Source organism: Pistacia vera, unplaced genomic scaffold, assembly GCF_008641045.1.
Source record: "Pistacia vera cultivar Batoury unplaced genomic scaffold, PisVer_v2 Contig137, whole genome shotgun sequence".
Lineage (NCBI taxonomy): Eukaryota > Viridiplantae > Streptophyta > Magnoliopsida > Sapindales > Anacardiaceae > Pistacia > Pistacia vera.
This window is the reverse complement of record NW_022195434.1, coordinates 969944-988762: the sequence shown is the minus strand read 5'-3', so window position 1 is coordinate 988762 and position 18819 is coordinate 969944.

The following is an 18819-nucleotide window of genomic DNA, read 5'->3' as shown; positions in this document are numbered from 1 at the left end:
ATATTATGCATAAACTGTAAAATCTGTGCCTTGATTTTGGGTTCTAAGGAACGATCCGTGGTTGTAAATTTTTGTTTTTCGCTGCGCAACCGGGTCGTTTCCTAACATATATCGCCGTGACGAGCATTGATTTATCAATCAACGCGTACGACGAAACAACGATCGCTGCAGCGATGGGTTATATCTCCACGGTGAGTATGCACTGATCTATAACAAATTAGTTCAACCAGCCACATAAAAATATGCCAAACGGATTTTGCAATCAATTTCATGATGTGATCTCAACAAAAATCCAATTCCCAAATTACCAATCTTGCAGATCATCAACAAATTAATTAATCAAGTATATTGAATTAATTGATTTCCCAAAACATGCTCTTAAAGCAAAATTTATACAAATTTAACAAATCAACATGTTATCAATCAAATACATGTTATCAAATAAACATTATACTATAAATCCGGCACCCTAGGCTCTGATACCATTGTTAGGAAATGATCTAACCCATGGTAGCGGAAAACAAAAATTAAACAGCGATCGATTCCATTCTAAGCCAAGATCAGGATACAGATATTACAGATAATATGTTAAATCAAATATTCTGCAATAATATGAATGATCAGAGTAAAGATTAGAGTTCATACGCACGTTTGGAGGCTCCTTCAACCTTGTCTTTGACTGGGTTCGCTACCAATTCAAAACAGAATCGGACCAGTGGTAGTCCACACGAAGATAACCCGAAGAGCTAAAGAGGGATTTGCTAGATCCTCTTTAGCCTCAAGAATCAAGAACAAGAGTCAAATGAATTTGATTCATACAAAGTAAAGTGGCATGGGGTAGACGGTGGGTTGGAGCTCTTTCAATGAAAATGATATAAAATGATTTAAATGAAAAGTGTTACTTAATTCATAGAACACATGCACTTATATAGTGCATGTGAAACCCTATTCCACTTAGGAGTAGGCTTAGGCATCAACCCAAATAGCCCCTATGTCCAAACAACCCCATTTAGATATTTTTATTTTAATTATTATTACTTCAATTAAATTCAATTAATATATATAAAATAAATTAACATTTAACAATAACAATAATTCATTTAAATACATGCATACACATATTTAAATATAATTTCACTTATTTAATTTTAATATTAAATTAAAAAAAGGCAATAACCTCAGCAAATTTAATTGCACTGTGAGATTACCAAAATACCCTTTCGCCTAAACAGACAAAAACGCCCTTTACACAAACTAATTCTTAAATTATCTTCTATGTGTGTGACCCATAGGCTCCTCATCATACTAGCAGTGTGTAGTTGTAACGGCCACATCATGGTACGTAGCTTTACTTACGCCCTTTTACCCTTAGATGATTTTTGTTAAAGTTATTTTGAAAAAAGTGTGAAGAAAATGCCTTAAATTTTCATTAGGGGTAAAATGGTCTTTTCACTCATACTTAGTTGAAAAAGTGGGGAGTGAAAAGAGATAGAATAATATGGAGAAGTTAATAAAAATAAGGGCATTTTGGTAATTGAATAAGGGACATAGATGAAATTTCATAGAAAGTGCAAGGGCAAAATGGGAAACTATAAATAATAATATGTTATATCAAGAATTGAAGAATGAAACCCTAGCCATTCTTCATCCATTTTCACGCCACCTTTACCTTCAAATCCTCTCAATTTGTTCAAGGGAAATTCATAGATTTTGGGTACTTTTGTAATACCCACATGGAGGTAGGTAAGTTAATTTATTTTCTTATACCTTTAGTTGATTATGTTGCTAAAGTTAATTTGAGAAAATGTGAAGAAAATGCCTTAAACTTGCATTAACGGTAAAATGGTCTTTTCAATCAAAATTAGTTGAAATTGTGGGGAGTGAAAAGAGATAGAATTTCATGGAGAATGCAATAAAAATGAAGGCATTATGGTAATTGACTAAGGGACATAGATGGAATTTTAAAGAAACTGCGAGGGCAAAATGGGAAACTAAATATAATTTTTATGTTATATCAAATTGAAGAGTGAAACCCTAGCCACTCTTACCCATTTGCACGCCACTTTCACCTCCATATTCTCTCAAATTCTTCAATTCTTCTTCAAAGGAAACTCATAGGTTTTGGGTGTTTTTGAGTGGATTTTCAATCTTAAGCTTCTATAGGTAAGATCCTTGCACTAAGAAGTGAATTTTAGTTTTTAAAGTGTCAATTTTGATGGTTTATGCTCACAGAATTTAAGAGGAAGAGAGTTTGATCAAAGGAGATTCTTAAAGGGTTGAATTTGCTCATATCAAACGTAAGTAAATCCTACCCTAAGCATGATTTAAGTTATGTTGTGTAGAGAACTTTCTTTATGCATATATATGTGTTATATGTATAATTGTTGATGGATTTGGTGTTGAATAATGATTAGAACCTATCCATGAGAAGTTGTGTTGGTGTAGTTGTTATTTGATGAATGTTTGGATGAGATTTGGAAGAATTGAAGTGAAAATTTTGAAGTGTGTATTTTGGGCAGATTGGGAGTAATATGGAGGAGTTTATTCCAAATTTTGGTGGCCTAAATAGAGACAGAAGTGTAGCAAATTAGTGTTGATTTGGCACATGAATTGTTTGATGAAATGCCAAGAGAAGTGCATGTAGAGAATGATTATGTGTTACTTTAGGATGTGTTAAGATGGTAGAGAATGACATGTTTGCATTCCATAATGCATAAGCCTTTAAATATGTGAATTTAGAACGAATATTAGATGCATAAACCATCTACATGCTAAATATTCAAAGAGCATGAAAATGCCCTAAAATATGTTAAGAGAAAATAAAAAGAAATGAGAATTAAAGATATAAATCGAATTTTTCTTAAAGAAATGTAAAAAAAGATAAAAAGAAGAGAGATTGTTGCAATGGGGAGTTGTGAGTGACATAGTCTCACATGCACGCCGCTTTTAGTGAGAGGCCTCAGAATTTAGAAAGAAGAAATGTACAGTCCGTTAGAAGTGTGTGTGGATGAGGACTGTACCCAGAATTAGAGAATTCACTCACACAACCAAGGCTCCAAATCCATGCCTCAACCGAGTCCGATCGGCAAGAATAGAAAGAAAGAATAGAAAGAATAGAAAGAAAGACTAGAAAAGAAAGAAAGAAAGAAAGAAAAAGAAAAAGAAAATAGAATAAGAAAAAAGAAAAGAAAATGCATAATTTATGCATTTGTGCATTTGCATCATGAATATTGATAAGTGCTTGAAAATACACTTATACTTAGTGGTTTATAGGTTTCATTTGTGGGAAATTAGGATTAATTCGCATGAATTAACTTAATTGTTTCATAAACGCACTTTTCGGGATCACGGGTATTTTTGTTGTGTTTTTAGGGAATAAGACTCAAAAATAATATTCGGATGACAGATGATGTTGGTGACAGAATTTGTGATGACTGGAAACAAACGGATCGAGAATCGGAGTTGAATCGAAGAAGTTATGGAAGTTGAAGTAAAGAGAAGATTCTAGATTACGTTCCAGCTTGAGCATGCCTTGGTATTTTGAGAATATCTTACGCTGTAGAACTTGGATTAAGACTAGTCTTAAACCTTTGGAAAGCTGATTCAAAGGGCTACATTTCACATGCTTAACACTTGTCCAAATTCCATTGTTCTCGAGTTCAAAAATCACAATCTCTGAAGAATAGTGGAATGATGCGGGAAGAAGACCTGTAGCTACTGTGCCATGGCACACTTTTTCCATTAGCTACTATGCCACAGCACAGTGCTACAGCACAGTCACGACAGCTGGGAACTTTTCTTCCATTTTTGACTAAGAAAATAGGGTTTTAAGAGTCCTAAACTAACTAGAATTAAGGAAAACAAAACCCTAACCCTTGTGAGATATAAATAGAAATCTTTTAGCATTATTTTGGGAGAATTCTTTAAGAGATAAAAAAAGAGAGAACAAAGATATTCAAGAACTGAAGAAAAAGGGAGATTAAAGAAGGCTTGGAGAAGAAGAATTGGAGGAGATCATCATCAACTTCATTAATCCGACCAAGTTTCACTAAGTTTTTCTTCTTCTTTGTTATTATTATTATTTGTTATGAATAATACAATGATGTTCTCATATTTATTCATGAAGAACTAATTCTTTTGTGATTGAGGGTGATTTCAAAACCCTAGACATGTCTTGTGATTAATAAAATTTGTATCCATTTATCTTTTGATCCCTCTTGGTTATGTGATTACTTCTCTATGAATAGGGTTTAGATAGATTGTCTTAATTATTTAAGTGTGCAATTAAATAGTTAGGATTAATTTATTAATGCCAATTTAGGTTGTTTAGTACGGAATTGCTTTATTAGCCTAAATAACTAGTGGTAAAGTGTATGCCCGCATACATGTGGGGTAATCACTCAAGATAACTAAACCGACCATATGAGTTTAGCCTTGATTCAGTAGGTCTCTCACAACGTAATGCTTTTATTACTTTGAATCTAGAGATCGTATCCTAGGTTATTTAATAAATAGGGAATTGGGTTATGACCGTGTCTAGTCCAATGACTCAGTAAGGAGAGATGGGACTTATCAACGTTTGGTATTTTCTAAACTGATGTGATCAAGAGGGTAGAAAGTTAAATAGTGCTTTTATTATATGCAATCCATGTCTAGTGGTGGCGAATAAACCTTCAGTCTCGTTTATTTCATTAATTTCTCTATCGTCATTAATTGCTTGATTTACATTGTTTGCTTTGAGTTCTTTTTAGTTTTTGTTGAGATTTTATAATTCGTGACAAACCCTGTTAGAAGTAGATAATTAATTAAGTTCACAAATCCTCTACGGGAAAGACCCTTACTTGCTCTTTGCTACTACACGACTTTGCATTAGAATTTAGTAAGGTAAAATTAGGTGTTGGATTTGCACGCATCAATTTTTGGTGCCGTGTCGCCGGGGATTTTGATTAACTTAATTATTTATCTACTTTTTGTTATTTTTTTTCAGTTTTAAATTTTTTTTAATTCTGATCACGAGGAGATGGCTACTAATATTGAGCAGCAATTGAGCACCTTGATTGCACTTGTGCAACAATTGGCATTTCGACAAGTTAAAACATGCGACATTTGCTCTAACGTTGGTCATCCTACCAACGTGTGCCCTACCTTTCAAGATTTTGCTATGGGAGGATTTCAAGGTCAACAAGGGCAGCGGTATGTCCGATTCACCAACAGCTACAATCAACTAGGATGGAGGGATCACCCCGACCTTAGTTACTTGGGAAACCACCAAGATGCTGCCCCTACCTATCCACTCGGTTTTCCGTACCCAAGAGTCTCACAACCATATCAAGCAAGGCCACAAAATGCTCCTCAATCTCAATGCATGTCTTTGGAGGACTTAGTAAATTCCGTAGCTATTAGCACTCTCCAATTCCAACAAGACACAAAGGCATCAAAATTGGAGGACTTGGTAAATTCCTTAGCCACTAGCACTCTTCAATTTTAGCAAGAGAATCTCAAGTTCGAACAAGATACGAAAATGTCAATCAAGAATTTGGAGAGCCAAGTTAGTCAATTGGTTACTACCATTGGAAGACTAGAGGCGCAAGAACCCGTGATCAATCCTAGGGAGAATGTTAGTGCTATAACAGTGAAAAGTGGGAAGCAACTTGAAGAAGCTCATATGAAACCAATCAACATTGACGAAACTAAAGATGAGCTGATTCAAGATGGAAAAAAACTGTCTAGTAATGAGGGAGATAGGGCGATTAACTCCAAAGAAGCTAAACAATCACTTAAGCAAATGTTTGAGCTCAAGAGTGAAGATCTGTTGGATGTTGCAATATGGGATTGTTGGGTGGTTGAGGAACCTAGATAGTCTAAAGAAGACATTGACATAGGAAAGGAAATAGAGCTTAATTTTCTTCCAAAGAAAAATCCAAGGTATGCTCTTTCTTATATTTCTCTTCCCTCATCTAAAGAGAAGCTTCTACCTTTCAATGTGCAGGAACCTACTTTGAAGCTTAGACCTCCTCCGGAACACTTTAAATACAAGGGAGAATATGGTTGAGAAAGTGATGACGTCGGGCTAAGGATGTTAAATCAAGCGCTATATGGGAGGCAACCCATTGATTTTTTTATTTTCTTTTCATTTTCTTTTCCCTTTTCATTTTTTTTTTTAGATGTCGTTTGGTTTGTGTTTTGTTACTCTAATTCCTATATTTGACTATTGATGTGTGTGGCCAATGATGTACACCATGAGTTTCTTTGTTTTGATAGAATTCGATACAGTTGATGGAACGAAACGATAGTGGTGATCGAACTTTCACGCGTCTTCACACTTCAATATTAAAAAGGGGGGTAACTTTTCTTTTCCTTCTCCTTTTCCTTTTGCTACATTGGGGACAATGTAGATATTAGGTTGGGGGTGAGGGAAGGTTCCTATTCCTATTTATTTTTGTTAAATTTATGAATTTGGGTGAATTTTTTTTTTTTTTTTTTTTTTGTTTTTGGCATGATTTTAGGATTAAATTGTTTTGTTTAGCTTTTCGGATTAACTTGTATGTCAATGATATGATTATAATTGTGAAACATGTGATGTTTAAAAGATGTTAAATGTTGCTTAGGTTTAAGGGTAATTTTGAATAATTAGTTTCATCTAGTTTGAGACTCTCATGCTATGTGGTATGTTTGGTTGGTTAGTCTTAAGGTTTGTGATGTTTGTTATGTATGAATTTTCATAGACATTTTGCGATCTCAACAAATTCTAGAACTCACTTGAAACTACTTGAGGCGAAATCATAGAATGACATTACTTAGATATGATTTAGGCTATCTTTTTGGATCGTTTGAGCCTTTCAAGCCAACCCTTTATTTAAATTATCGCTAGTTACCCCTTTGAGCCATTATTAAACACATTTAGCCTTGATTTTCTTTCAGTAACCTACATTAACCCACATTATTTTGAGCCAAAACACATTCCTACCCTTTAATTTTTAAGAGACTTAATCTAAGCACAAGATGGGTGAGAGCAAAGAAGTGAGGGTGAAGGTTTGTGAAAATTGTCAATTTATTCCAAATGTGCTCAAAAGAATAGGTTGGGGGTTGTGAGGCTTTTTAATCAAGTTGGGGTAGCATTTTTAGCTTTCTTTTCTTTCTCTGAATGAAAAAAAAAATGAAGAAAAAAAAATAAGAAGAAAGAAAGAAAGAAAAAAGGAAATTTATTGAGAAACATTGCAAGTATAAATGTGCAATTAATTATTTTTGATAAAGGGTGGAAAAAGTGGGGTGTAAAGAAGATGGTAGTGCTTGAATGAAAGTGTTTGAAAGAAACGGATTGGAGTCTCTTATTTTGCTTACCTTTCTGTTCTTTCATAACCTCATAGCCAGCCTAACGTAACAAGCTTAATAAAGACCTAGTGATCCGAGGTAGTGTGATCATTCTACATTAGTGGAGAGTAGTTTGAAAAGTGAGCCTATGGAATTTGATTCTATACATTATATTATATTTTTAAAATTTTGAGATCAATTCTTTGTTTGTGAAGTTTGTGCATGTGATCATCCGGGTTTTGAGATTAACGGGTTTGTGGAATGATTGATGTGTGAGAGTTGATAATGAAAATGGAATTGATTTTTGAGTTATCTTTGGGCTTGGGTGGTGTTTAACTATTCTTTATGTTATGTGTTGTATGCAATTTTTGAGACGAATGTATATCCGGAAACTAATGTTTTGTTTGTTTGTTTTTAATTTTCGAGTCTAGGTTAGGTTTAGTATGGATGTTTGTGGGTATCATCGCTGGAAACCCTCACGAGACTACAACTCATCCAACTAGGGCCACTTAGGGGTTTAAAGGCTTGTTGCATACGCTAAATGCAATCGTGACAATCTACGGAAGTGATTTGGGGTAGATTAGATTTATGTTTATTTTATTTTAATTTTCAAGCTAGAAGACATATTTTTATTGCTTAGCTTGCTAGGGACTAGCAAGAAGCTAGTTGGGGATTGTGATAAGTGCTTGAAAATACACTTATACTTAGTGGTTTATAGGTTTCATTTGTGGGAAATTAGGATTAATTCGTATGAATTAACTTAATTGTTTCATAAACGCACTTTTCGGGATCACAGGTATTTTTGTTGTGTTTTTAGGGAATAAGGCTCAGAAATAATATTCGGATGAGAGACGATGTTGGCGAGGGAATTTGTGACGACTGGAAACAAACAGATAGAGAATTGGAGTTGAATTGAAGATGTTATGGAAGTTGAAGTAAAGAGAAGATTCTAGATTACGTTCCAGCTTGAGCATGCCTTGGTATTTTGAGAATATCTTGAGCTGTAGAACTCAGATTAAGACTATTCATCAACCGTTGGAAAGCTGATTCAAAGGGATACATTTCATATGTTTAACACTTTTCCAAATTCCATCGTTATCGAGTTGAAAAATCACCATCTCTGAAGAATAGTGGAATGATACGGGAAGAAGACCTGTAGCTATTGTGCCGCGACACACTTTTTCCAGGAGCTACTATGCCGCAACACAGCCACGACAGCTGGGAACTTTTCTTCCGTTTTTGACTAAGAAAATAGGGTTTTAAGAGTCATAAACTAACTAGAATTAAGGAAAACAAAAACCTAACCCTTGTGGGATATAAATAGAAATCTTTTAGCATTATTTTGGGGGAATTCTTTAAGAGATAAAAAAAGAGAGAACAAAGATACTCAAGAAATGAAGAAAAAGGGAGATTAAAGAAGGCTTGGAGAAGAAGAATTGGAGGAGATCATCATCAACTTCATTAATCCAACCAAGTTTCACTAAGTTTTTCTTCTTCTTTGTTATTATTATTTGTTATGAATAATACAATGATGTTCTCATATTTATTCATGAAGAACTAATTCTTTTGTGATTGAGGGTGATTTCAAAACCCTAGACATGTCTTGTGATTAATAAAATCTGCATCTATTTATCTTTTGATCCCTCTTGGTTATGTGATTATTTCTCTGTGAATAGGGTTTAGATAGATTGTCTTAATTGTTTAAGTGCGCAATTAAATAGTTAGGATTAATTTATTAATGCCAATTTAGGTTGTTTAGTACGGAATCGCTTTATTAACCTAAATAACTAGTGGTAAAGTGTATGCCTGCATACATGGGGGGTAATCACTCAAGATAACTAAATCGACCATATGAGTTTAGCCTTGATTCAGTAGGTCTCTCACAACTTAATGCTTTTATTACTTTGAATCTAGAGATCGTATCCTATGTTATTTAATAAATAGAGAATTGGGTTATGACCGTGTCTAGTCCAACGACTCAGTAAGGAGAGATGGGACTTATCAATGTTTGGTATTTTCTAAGCTGATGTGATCAAGAGGGTAGAAAGTTAAATAGTGCTTTTATTATATGTAATCCGTGTCTAGTGGTGGCGAATGAGCCTTCAATCTCGTTTATCTCATTGATTTCTCTATCGTCATTAATTGCTTGATTTACATTGTTTGCTTTGAGTTCTTTCTAGTTTTTGTTGAGATTTTATAATTCGTGACAAACCTCGTTAGAAGTAGATAATTAATTAAGTTCACAAATCCTCTGCGGGAAAGACTCTTACCTGCTCTTTGCTACTACATGACTTTGCATTAGAATTTAGTGAGGTAAAATTAGGTATTGCATTTGCACGCATCAAATATGCATAATACCATGCTCGTTATCATGGGTAGTGTAAAATTTAGAAAACAGAGAGCAAAACAGGGAAAGAATAGAGAAAGAACAAAGAAAGAACAGAGAGAGGAACAAAGGAAGAATAAAGAATACTCGGGACATGAGTTGTAAGGAAAGAAAATTCAAGATTTAAGCAACGGAGAGAGAAGGGTAGCATAGCGGGTTTACTTACTGAGCCATTAGTGCTCACTCCGGTTTTGCAAGTAATAGGTGAGTTGCAGTCACTCGGAACGTCACGCAGTGGAAGGGTTGGGCTACACTGTCAAGTTGATATTTTTGAGAATATTTTGTAAGTATTTGTATATAAAGAAAAATTAAATATGGGCCCATACTTTATTACTACTATATATATGTGTATTTTCTTATATATATTTTTAATGAGTTTTAGTGATTATTTTACGAGTATACTAGCTAGAAAGAAAGCGGTACAACTTTTTAGTGGATTTTCAATCCCAAGCATCCTTAGGTAAGATCCTTGCACCAAGAAGTGAGTTTTAATTTTTGAAGTGTTGAATTTTGATGATTTGTGTTCATAGGATTTAAGAGAAAGAGAGTTGGTTCAAAGAAGATTTTTAAAGTGTTGGATTGCTCACATATAAGGTAAGTAAATCCTACCCTAAGTATGGTTTAAGTAATATTGTATAGACAATTCCTTTTATGCATATATATGTGTTTTATATGAAGAGTTGTTGATGGATTTGGTGTTGAATGATGATTAGAACTTATCCATGAGAAGTAGTGTTGGTATATTTGATATTTGATGTGAGTTTGGATAAAATTTGGAAGAATTGGAGTAGAAATTTTGGAGTGTACATTTTGGACAGGTTTGGCATTAAATATGAATTTTTGGTGGTAGAAGTGTAGCCAAATTAGAGTTGCTTTGTGCACATAAGTTGTTTGATGAAATGTCAAAGAGAAGTGCATGTATGAGTATGATTATGATTATTTGTCATATTGAGATGAGTTTGTAGATGGTAGAGAATGAAATGTTTGCATTCCATATTGCATAATTGCATTTAAACATGTGAATTTGGAAAGAATTATAAGCATGAAAGCATCTACATGCATACATACTCATAAGAGCATGAAAAAGCACTAAAGAATGTTAAAGAGTAAATAGAAAGAAATGAGAATATCAAAGAAGTTCAAATCTGAATTTTTATTTAAAGAAGTGTAAAATGATAAAAACAAGAAAAGGTTATTGCGATGGGGAACCCGTGAGTGACAAGAATAATTTTCCCTGCATGCACGCCGCCTTTAGTGAGCGGCCTAAGAATAAGAAAGAAGAATTGGTACGGTCCGTAAGAGTGCATGTGGATGAGGGTTGTACCCAAGAAAGAAGAATAAACTCACACGGCCACGATTCCGAATCCATGCCTCAACCGAGTCTGATTGGCAAAAGAATAAGAAAGAAAAGAAAAGAATAAGAAAGAAAATAAAATAAAAGGATAGGAAAGAAAAGAAAAGAATAAGAAAGAAGAGAAAGAAAGAAGCACAGAAAAGAAATAAAAACAGAATAAGAACATAAAAGAATATGCATATTTTATGCATTTGTGCATTTACATCATATATATGCTACCATGCCCATTATCTGAGTAGTGGGAACTTAGAATAGAGAAATAACAGAGAGAGAAAGAATAAAGAAAGAACATAAGGAAAAAAGAGAGAAAGAACATAGAGAAAATAGAGTAAGAGTAGAGAATGAATAGAGAAAAACGGGGAAGTCTGAAGTAAAAAAAGAAATTTAGAATTTAAGCATCGGAGAGAGAAGGGTAGCATAGCGGGTTTACTTACGAAGCAATTAGTCCTCACCCTGTTGTTTTTAATGTTTTTGCAGGTAACAAGTGAGATGCAATCACTTGGAACATCACATAGCGGAAGGGTTTGGCAAACTATCAAGTTACTATTTTAAGACTTTATTATATTATGTAAAGATTTGTATATAAAGAAAATTAAATATGGGCCCATAATTTTATGCTTGTTTATATGTATATTTTCTTATATATATATTTAGTTAGTTTTACTGCTATTTTACGAGTATACTAGCTAGAAAGAAAGTCATTACAGTAGTATCGCGATTAATACCAATTAATCGTTTCACTACACACATACCAAGATTGGCCCTTAGCAAGGCATCATGGCCACCTGATAGATTCAAATTCAGCGAAGTAGCTACCTATCAATGATATGGTTACCGTACAATTCAATCTTATTCAGTTATCTCATCGAGACCGAGGCATAGAAATAGTATCAACCTCAGTTACTCTCGACATGTATGTATTCAGTTATTAGACCAATGACCAGAATAATAAACTGGATTGAGCAATAACTCAATCCCACTGTGGCCACAGTTTTAGTGTCATTGCCATTTACTGAATTGCATCGTGAGATAACTTCTCCCATACCCAGGAGTGATGAATCCTCTATTGATCCACCATAGCCTTGGTACACTCCTTGATGCAGCCAATCACTAAAGTATTGACAGCTCTGAATAGAATTGCATTGGGCTAGTGTCAAACTACACCAATCGGTGCACAAGGCGCTCCGGTGATCTCAAATCTAAGGATCACATGCACCACCATTCGTTAGAGGATTTGTTCTATAGACACTGGGGTTACCATGCACATGGAATCCTCTGGTGGGTCAATCCAATGAACTTGCCTACAGCAAACACCCATGTGTTGCACCAAGTTGTCACCAAACAACCTTGACAAGTGAGATCAGTCACTACCTTACGACAGGGTCATTCAACACTATGATAGCCTCACCGTATTATCTGTGCCCTTACTTCAAAATAATACTGGGGCTACAGACGTTTCTAGAATGGCCACCATATGTGTTCATAGGGTTCTCACTATCAAGATTTGAAACACTTGATACCCTCGTCATGGTTCTACCATTCTAAGGGCATATATCAATACATACAATATGATTTAAGCGATATAGAATAAAATGCCTTTTTATTGATCAATGAACATTATTACAAAGAGTCAATTCTACAATAATTTATTGGCTCTAGGGCACCTACTCTAACACGCTTTGGATAGTATAAGATATCGTTTTGAGATTTCTAATGGATTGTTGTCCTTTAGTTTGAATGGTATTCTATTTGGAATTGTCAGGTTATATAACGGATTTTATGCTGTTGATTTAAACAATAAGGATATTCTCAACGTTGAAACTAAGAAAGCAAAACATAGCAATCAAAACCATACATACATCTGGCATTGTAGATTGGGTCATGTTAATCAGACTCACATTGCAAAACTTCAACGGGATGGAGTTTTGGACCTTTTTGACTTCCAGTCATTTAAGGTATACGAGCCATGCCTTTTAGGCAAGATGACCAAGTCACCTTTCACAAGACAAAGTGAAAGGGTTACTGAACTGTTAGGCATCATCCATAGTGATGTATGTGGTCCATTAACAGTTGAAGCCAGAGGTGGATATTCCTACTTCATCACATTTACTGATGATTTCAGTAGATATGGTTATGTCTACCTTATGAGACATAAATCTGAAGCCTTTAATAAGTTGAAAGAATTCAAGAATGAAGTACAAAATATGTTGGGCAGAAGTATTAAGGCTCTTCGGTCGGATCGAGGAGGTGAATACTTGAGCTCAGGGTTTTCTAAATACTTGAAGGAGTGTGGCATAGTATCACAACTCACCCCTTCGTATACACCCCAAGACAATGGAGTGTTTGAAAGGAGGAATAAGACTTTGCTTGATATGCTTAGGTCCATGATGAGTTTTAGTGATCTACCCACATCATTTTGGGGTTATGCCCTAGAGACTGTGACTCACTTATTGAACTGTGTGTCGTCAAAGTCTGTCCACAAGACTCCATTTGAACTATGGAGTGGGCAAAAGCCCAACTTGTCTTATCTAAGGATTTGGGGTTGTGAAGCTTATATCAAGAAATTGACTTCGAACAAGCTGGGCCCAAAATCCTGTAAGTGTATATTTGTGGGTTATCCGAAGGAGACCAAATGATACTATTTCTACCACCCAAAAGAGCGCAAAATTTTTGTCGCTCGTACTGGTGTCTTCCTAGAAAAAGAATTTTTCCTAAGAAGTACTAGTGGGAGAAAAGTAAAACTCGAAGAAGTTCTAGAACCACAAGATACATTAGACCAAGGACGAGAAGATGTGCCACAAGAGGTGGTTGAACATCAAGGGGAGGTTACTCCATAATCCATGGATCAAAGTGAACCACCTCAAGTAGCATAGGAGTTGTGTAGGTCTGGGAGAGTATGTCATGAGCCGGAGAGATATGGTTTTCTCATGACTCAACATGGTGACGTACTGGTCTACCAAAACAATGAGCCTAGAACCTACGAAGACGTTATATCGGATCCATATTCCGTTAAATGGCTTAAAGCCATGAAATCTGAGATGGACTCCATGTACCAGAACCAAGTATGGTCTTTGGTGGATCCACCTGAAGAGGTAAAACCCATAGGGTGTAAATGGGTCTTCAAGAACAAGACTAACATGGATGGCAAGGTGCATACTTATAAGGCACGACTAGTTGCCAAAGGTTTCAAACAAATTCATGGTATTGACTATGAAGAAACCTTTAGGCCAATTGCCATGATTAAGTCCATCTGGATTATGCTTGCGATTGCTGCATATCATGACTATGAAATTTGACAAATGGATGTCAAAACAGCTTTCCTGAATGGAAACCTTGAAAAGGATGTGTATATAACACAACCCGATGGCCTTGTTCTTGATGGACAAGCTGATAAAGTATGCAAGCTGTAGAGGTCTATTTATGGACTCAAGCAAGCTTCAGGGAGCTGGAACATTCGTTTTGATGAAGCTGTAAAGGAATTCAGTTTTATTAAGAATGAAGATGAGCCATGTGTTTACAAAAAGGTAAGTGGGAGCGCAGTGGCATTCCTGGTGTTGTATGTTGACGACATACTTCTGATCGGGAATGATATAATGAACTTGCAGTCGGTAAATACTTGGTTATCCAAGTCCTTCTCCATGAAGGACTTAGAAGAAGCAGCCTACATCCTCGGAATAAAGATCTACCGTCATAGATCACGTAGGTTGCTTTCTTAGGAAACAATCATACATGGTAGCGGAAAACAAAAATTATTTACATCATAGATCGTTCCTTAGAACCAAGATCAAGGCACAAATTTACAGTTTATACATTATATTAGAATCTGCAGAAAAATCAGTTTAGAGTTTAAGAAATCATATGCACGTTTGGAGGCTCCTCCAACTTGTCTCTGAATGGATTTCGCTACCGACCAAAGAGTAGGATCGAACCAATGAAGTCCACACGAAGATAACCCCTAGGAACTAAAGAGGGATTTCCTAGACCCTCTTTAGCCTTAAGAACCAAGAAGAAATCAAAAGATATTTGATTCAAGCAAAAGAGGCAAACTGGTGTGGGAGAGAAGGGGCTGGAATTTTTAGTCTTAAATGATTGAATGAAAAACTTATTTTAATTCACAAAGTGTTGCACTTATATAGTGCACACTTTGCCCTATTCCATCATGGAATGGGCTTGGGCACCAACCCAAACACCCCTTGTATCCAAACAGCCCCATTTAGATATTTTAATTTTAATTATCATTATCTCAATTAAATTCAATTAATATATATATATATATATTATTAACATTTAAGAATAATGATAATTTATTTAAATACATGCGAACACATATTTAAACATAATCTCACTTAGATAATTTTAATATCAAATTAAATAAAGGCTACGACCTCAACAAATTTAATTGCACTGTGAGATTACCAAAATAGTCTTTTGCCTAAAAAGACGAAAACGCCTTTCTTATAAACTGGTTCTTAAATTATCTTCTATGTGTGTGACCCGTAGGGTCCTTATCATACCGGAAGTGTGTAGTATCGCGATTAACACCAATTAATCATCTCACTATGCACATACCAAGATTGGCCCCTAGTAAGGCATCATGGCCACCCAATCGATTCAGATTCAGCGAAGCAGCTACCTGTCAACGATATGGTTACCATACAATCCAATCCTTTCATCATCAATTATCTCGACGAGACTGAGGCATAGAAATAGTGTCAACCTCAGTTACTCTCAATATGTATGTATTCAGTTACTGGATCAATGACCTGAATAATAATCTGGATAGAGCAACAACTCAATCCCACTATGGCCACAGTTTTAGTGTCATTGCCATTTACTGAATTACGCCGTGAGATAACTTCCCCACGTACCCGAGAGTGATGAATCCTCTGTCGATCCACCATAGTCTTGATACACTCCTTGATGCAGCCAATGACTATCGTATTGATAGCTCTGAATAGAACTGTGTTGGGCTAGTGTCAAACTGCAGCAATCGATGCATAAGGCACTCCAATGATCTCAAGTCTAAGGATCACATGCACCACCATTCGTTAGAGGATTTGTTCCATATACACTGGGGTTAATTGTAACACCCAACATTGAGGTACATGATTTAAATTATGCTGTATAGCCCTTAGTTAAATTTTGTTAGAATTATTTTAAGAGAATATGAAGAAAATGCCCTAAACTTGCATTAAGGGTAAAATAGTCTTTTCACTCAAAACTAATTGATTTTGTGGAGAGTGAAAAGAGATAGAAAATCATAGAGAATACAATAAAAGTGAAGGCATTTTGGTAATTGACTAAGGGACAAAGATGGAATTTCTTTCTAAGGGACAAAGATGGAATTTCTAAGAAAGAGTAAGGGCAAAATGGGAAAGTGAGTTTATAAACTAAAATGTTAAGGGTTTGAAACCCTTATTTCGTTCATATCAACCCCACACTCCTCCTCCTTTTCCCTCAAATTTTCATTCACTTTTCCAAGGAATTTGAGGGCTTTTGAGTAGATTTTCATAGGGTTTTGATTCAAGGCATCAAAAGGTAAGGATTCATGCTCTTTATTCATGTTTTATTTGTGTAAAAGTTGAGTTCTTATGAAGTTTATGCTTAGGGTTAAGAGAAGATTTGAATCCAACAAGAGTAGAGAGCTTAGGAGAGACTACTCAAGCAAAAGGTAAGTAAATTCCACTCAAAATCCAACTCAAGCTAAAATTTAAGAATTCAAGTGAGTAGAGATTTATTTTAAATATGCATATGTTGTGATTATTGAGAAATTGAGATGAAATTGATGAATTATTGAGGAGTTTGATGATTATTAATGAGTAGAATTTAGCCATGAGAAGTGGTTTTGGTTGTATGATGATTCATTGAAGTTTGGTTGAAGTTAGAAAGAGTTGAGTAGAATTTTTGGGAGTGTATTGTTTTTGGCAGGTTTAGTAGTTGTTTGCTGGAGTTTTACTCCAAATATTGGTGACTTGAGAAAGAGATAGAATGGTAGCCAAATTCGGATTGAGTATGCATGCAATATGTTTGATGAAAAGCCTAAGTAAAAACTGCCCTGTCACGTCCGTGACCTTCTGAGTGATTTTTGGGTATCTTAGAGATTGAACTGGGTTGAGACCAAAACATAAAAGTTATAGCCCTGTCTCTAAGCTTTAAAATGACACAAAAATCGTAGCAATCCGATGTGTATAACTCAAGTTATGCCTTCTTGAATAAGACCTGTGCAGAATGACTATCTTTGAGGCAACATTGCATTTGTGCATTTCATAAGTGCATTTAAGTAAGAAATTTTAAACATGTGCCATCCATATGTATATAATTGTGTATTTGTAGAAACATAAGAAAGAATAAAGAATAAAGAATAAAAAATAAAGAAAGAAAGAATAAAACACTCTAAGAATAAAAAGAAAGGAAGAATAAGCATTAAAGAATTAAAGAGTGTTAAAGAAAAGTAAAGAATAGGTTGGTGTGATGGGGAACCGTGAGTGTTAAGAAGAAATTCCCACATACACGTCACCTTAATTGAGTGGCATAAGAAGAAGAAGAATTGTACGACCCGTAAGAGTGTATGTGGATGAGGGTTGTACCAAGAAGAATTCCTACATGCACGTCACCTTAATTGAGTGGCCTAAGAAGAAAGAAGAATTTGTACGGTCCGCAAGAGTGCATGTAGATGAGGACTGTACTCACTCACATGGCCAAGGTTCTGAATCCATACATCAACCGAGTCCGATCAGCAAAGAATAAGAAAAGAAAGAATAAGAAAAGAAAAGAAAAGAAAAGAAATAGAACAAGAAAATAGAGATAAGAAAGAAAAAGCATTTTTGTGCATTATTGCATATGCATTTTATTCATGTACATTGCCATGAATTTCAACATGGTTAGGAAGAATAGAAAGAATAAGAAAGAAAGAATAGAGAGAAGTAGAAAGAAAGAAAAGAACAGTGAGAGTAAGAAACAGAGAAAGAAAAAGAAGAAAAAGAGTAGAGTAAGGAAAGAATTAAAGAGTGATGCACGGGGATAGCAGAGTAGAGGATTTACTTACTGAGCATTTTTGTGCTCACCCCGTTGCTTTCTATGTTTTTGCAGGAAATAGGTGAGGATGCGGTCGGATGGACATCGGCAAGCGGAGAGACATGGCTACACTATCCACCATTTTGATAGTTTTTGTTTATGTTATTTTTGTACTGTGTAAAGAATGTATATATTAAAAAAAAAAAAAAAAAAAAAAAAAAAAAACTTGGGCCAAACTACTTTTTAGTCCATATATATGTATTTTTATTAAGTATCTTTTGTGAGCATATTAGTAGAAAGAAGTCATTACATACCATCCATATGGAATCCTCTAGTGGGTTAGTCCAGTGAACTTGCCTACAACAAGCACCCATGTGTTGTACCGGGTTGTCACCAAACAACCTTGACAAGTGAGATCAGTCACTGCCTTTCGACAGGGTTGTTCAACACTATGATAGCCTTACCGTATTATTTGTGCCCTTACTTCAGAATAATACTGGGGCTACAGACATTTCTAGAATGGCCACCATATGTGCTCATATGTGTAATAACTGCTTTCTACTAATATACTTTAGAACATATACAATAAAACATACATAATTAGTATATGAAAATAGTTGGGCCCAAATTTTTCTTTACTTACAAAACATAATTCTTTACATATATCAAAATAACAAGTACAAAAAACTTAGCAACGGTGGACAGTGATGCCAATCCTCCCCGCTAGTCAACGTCCTTCCGACCACTGCTCACC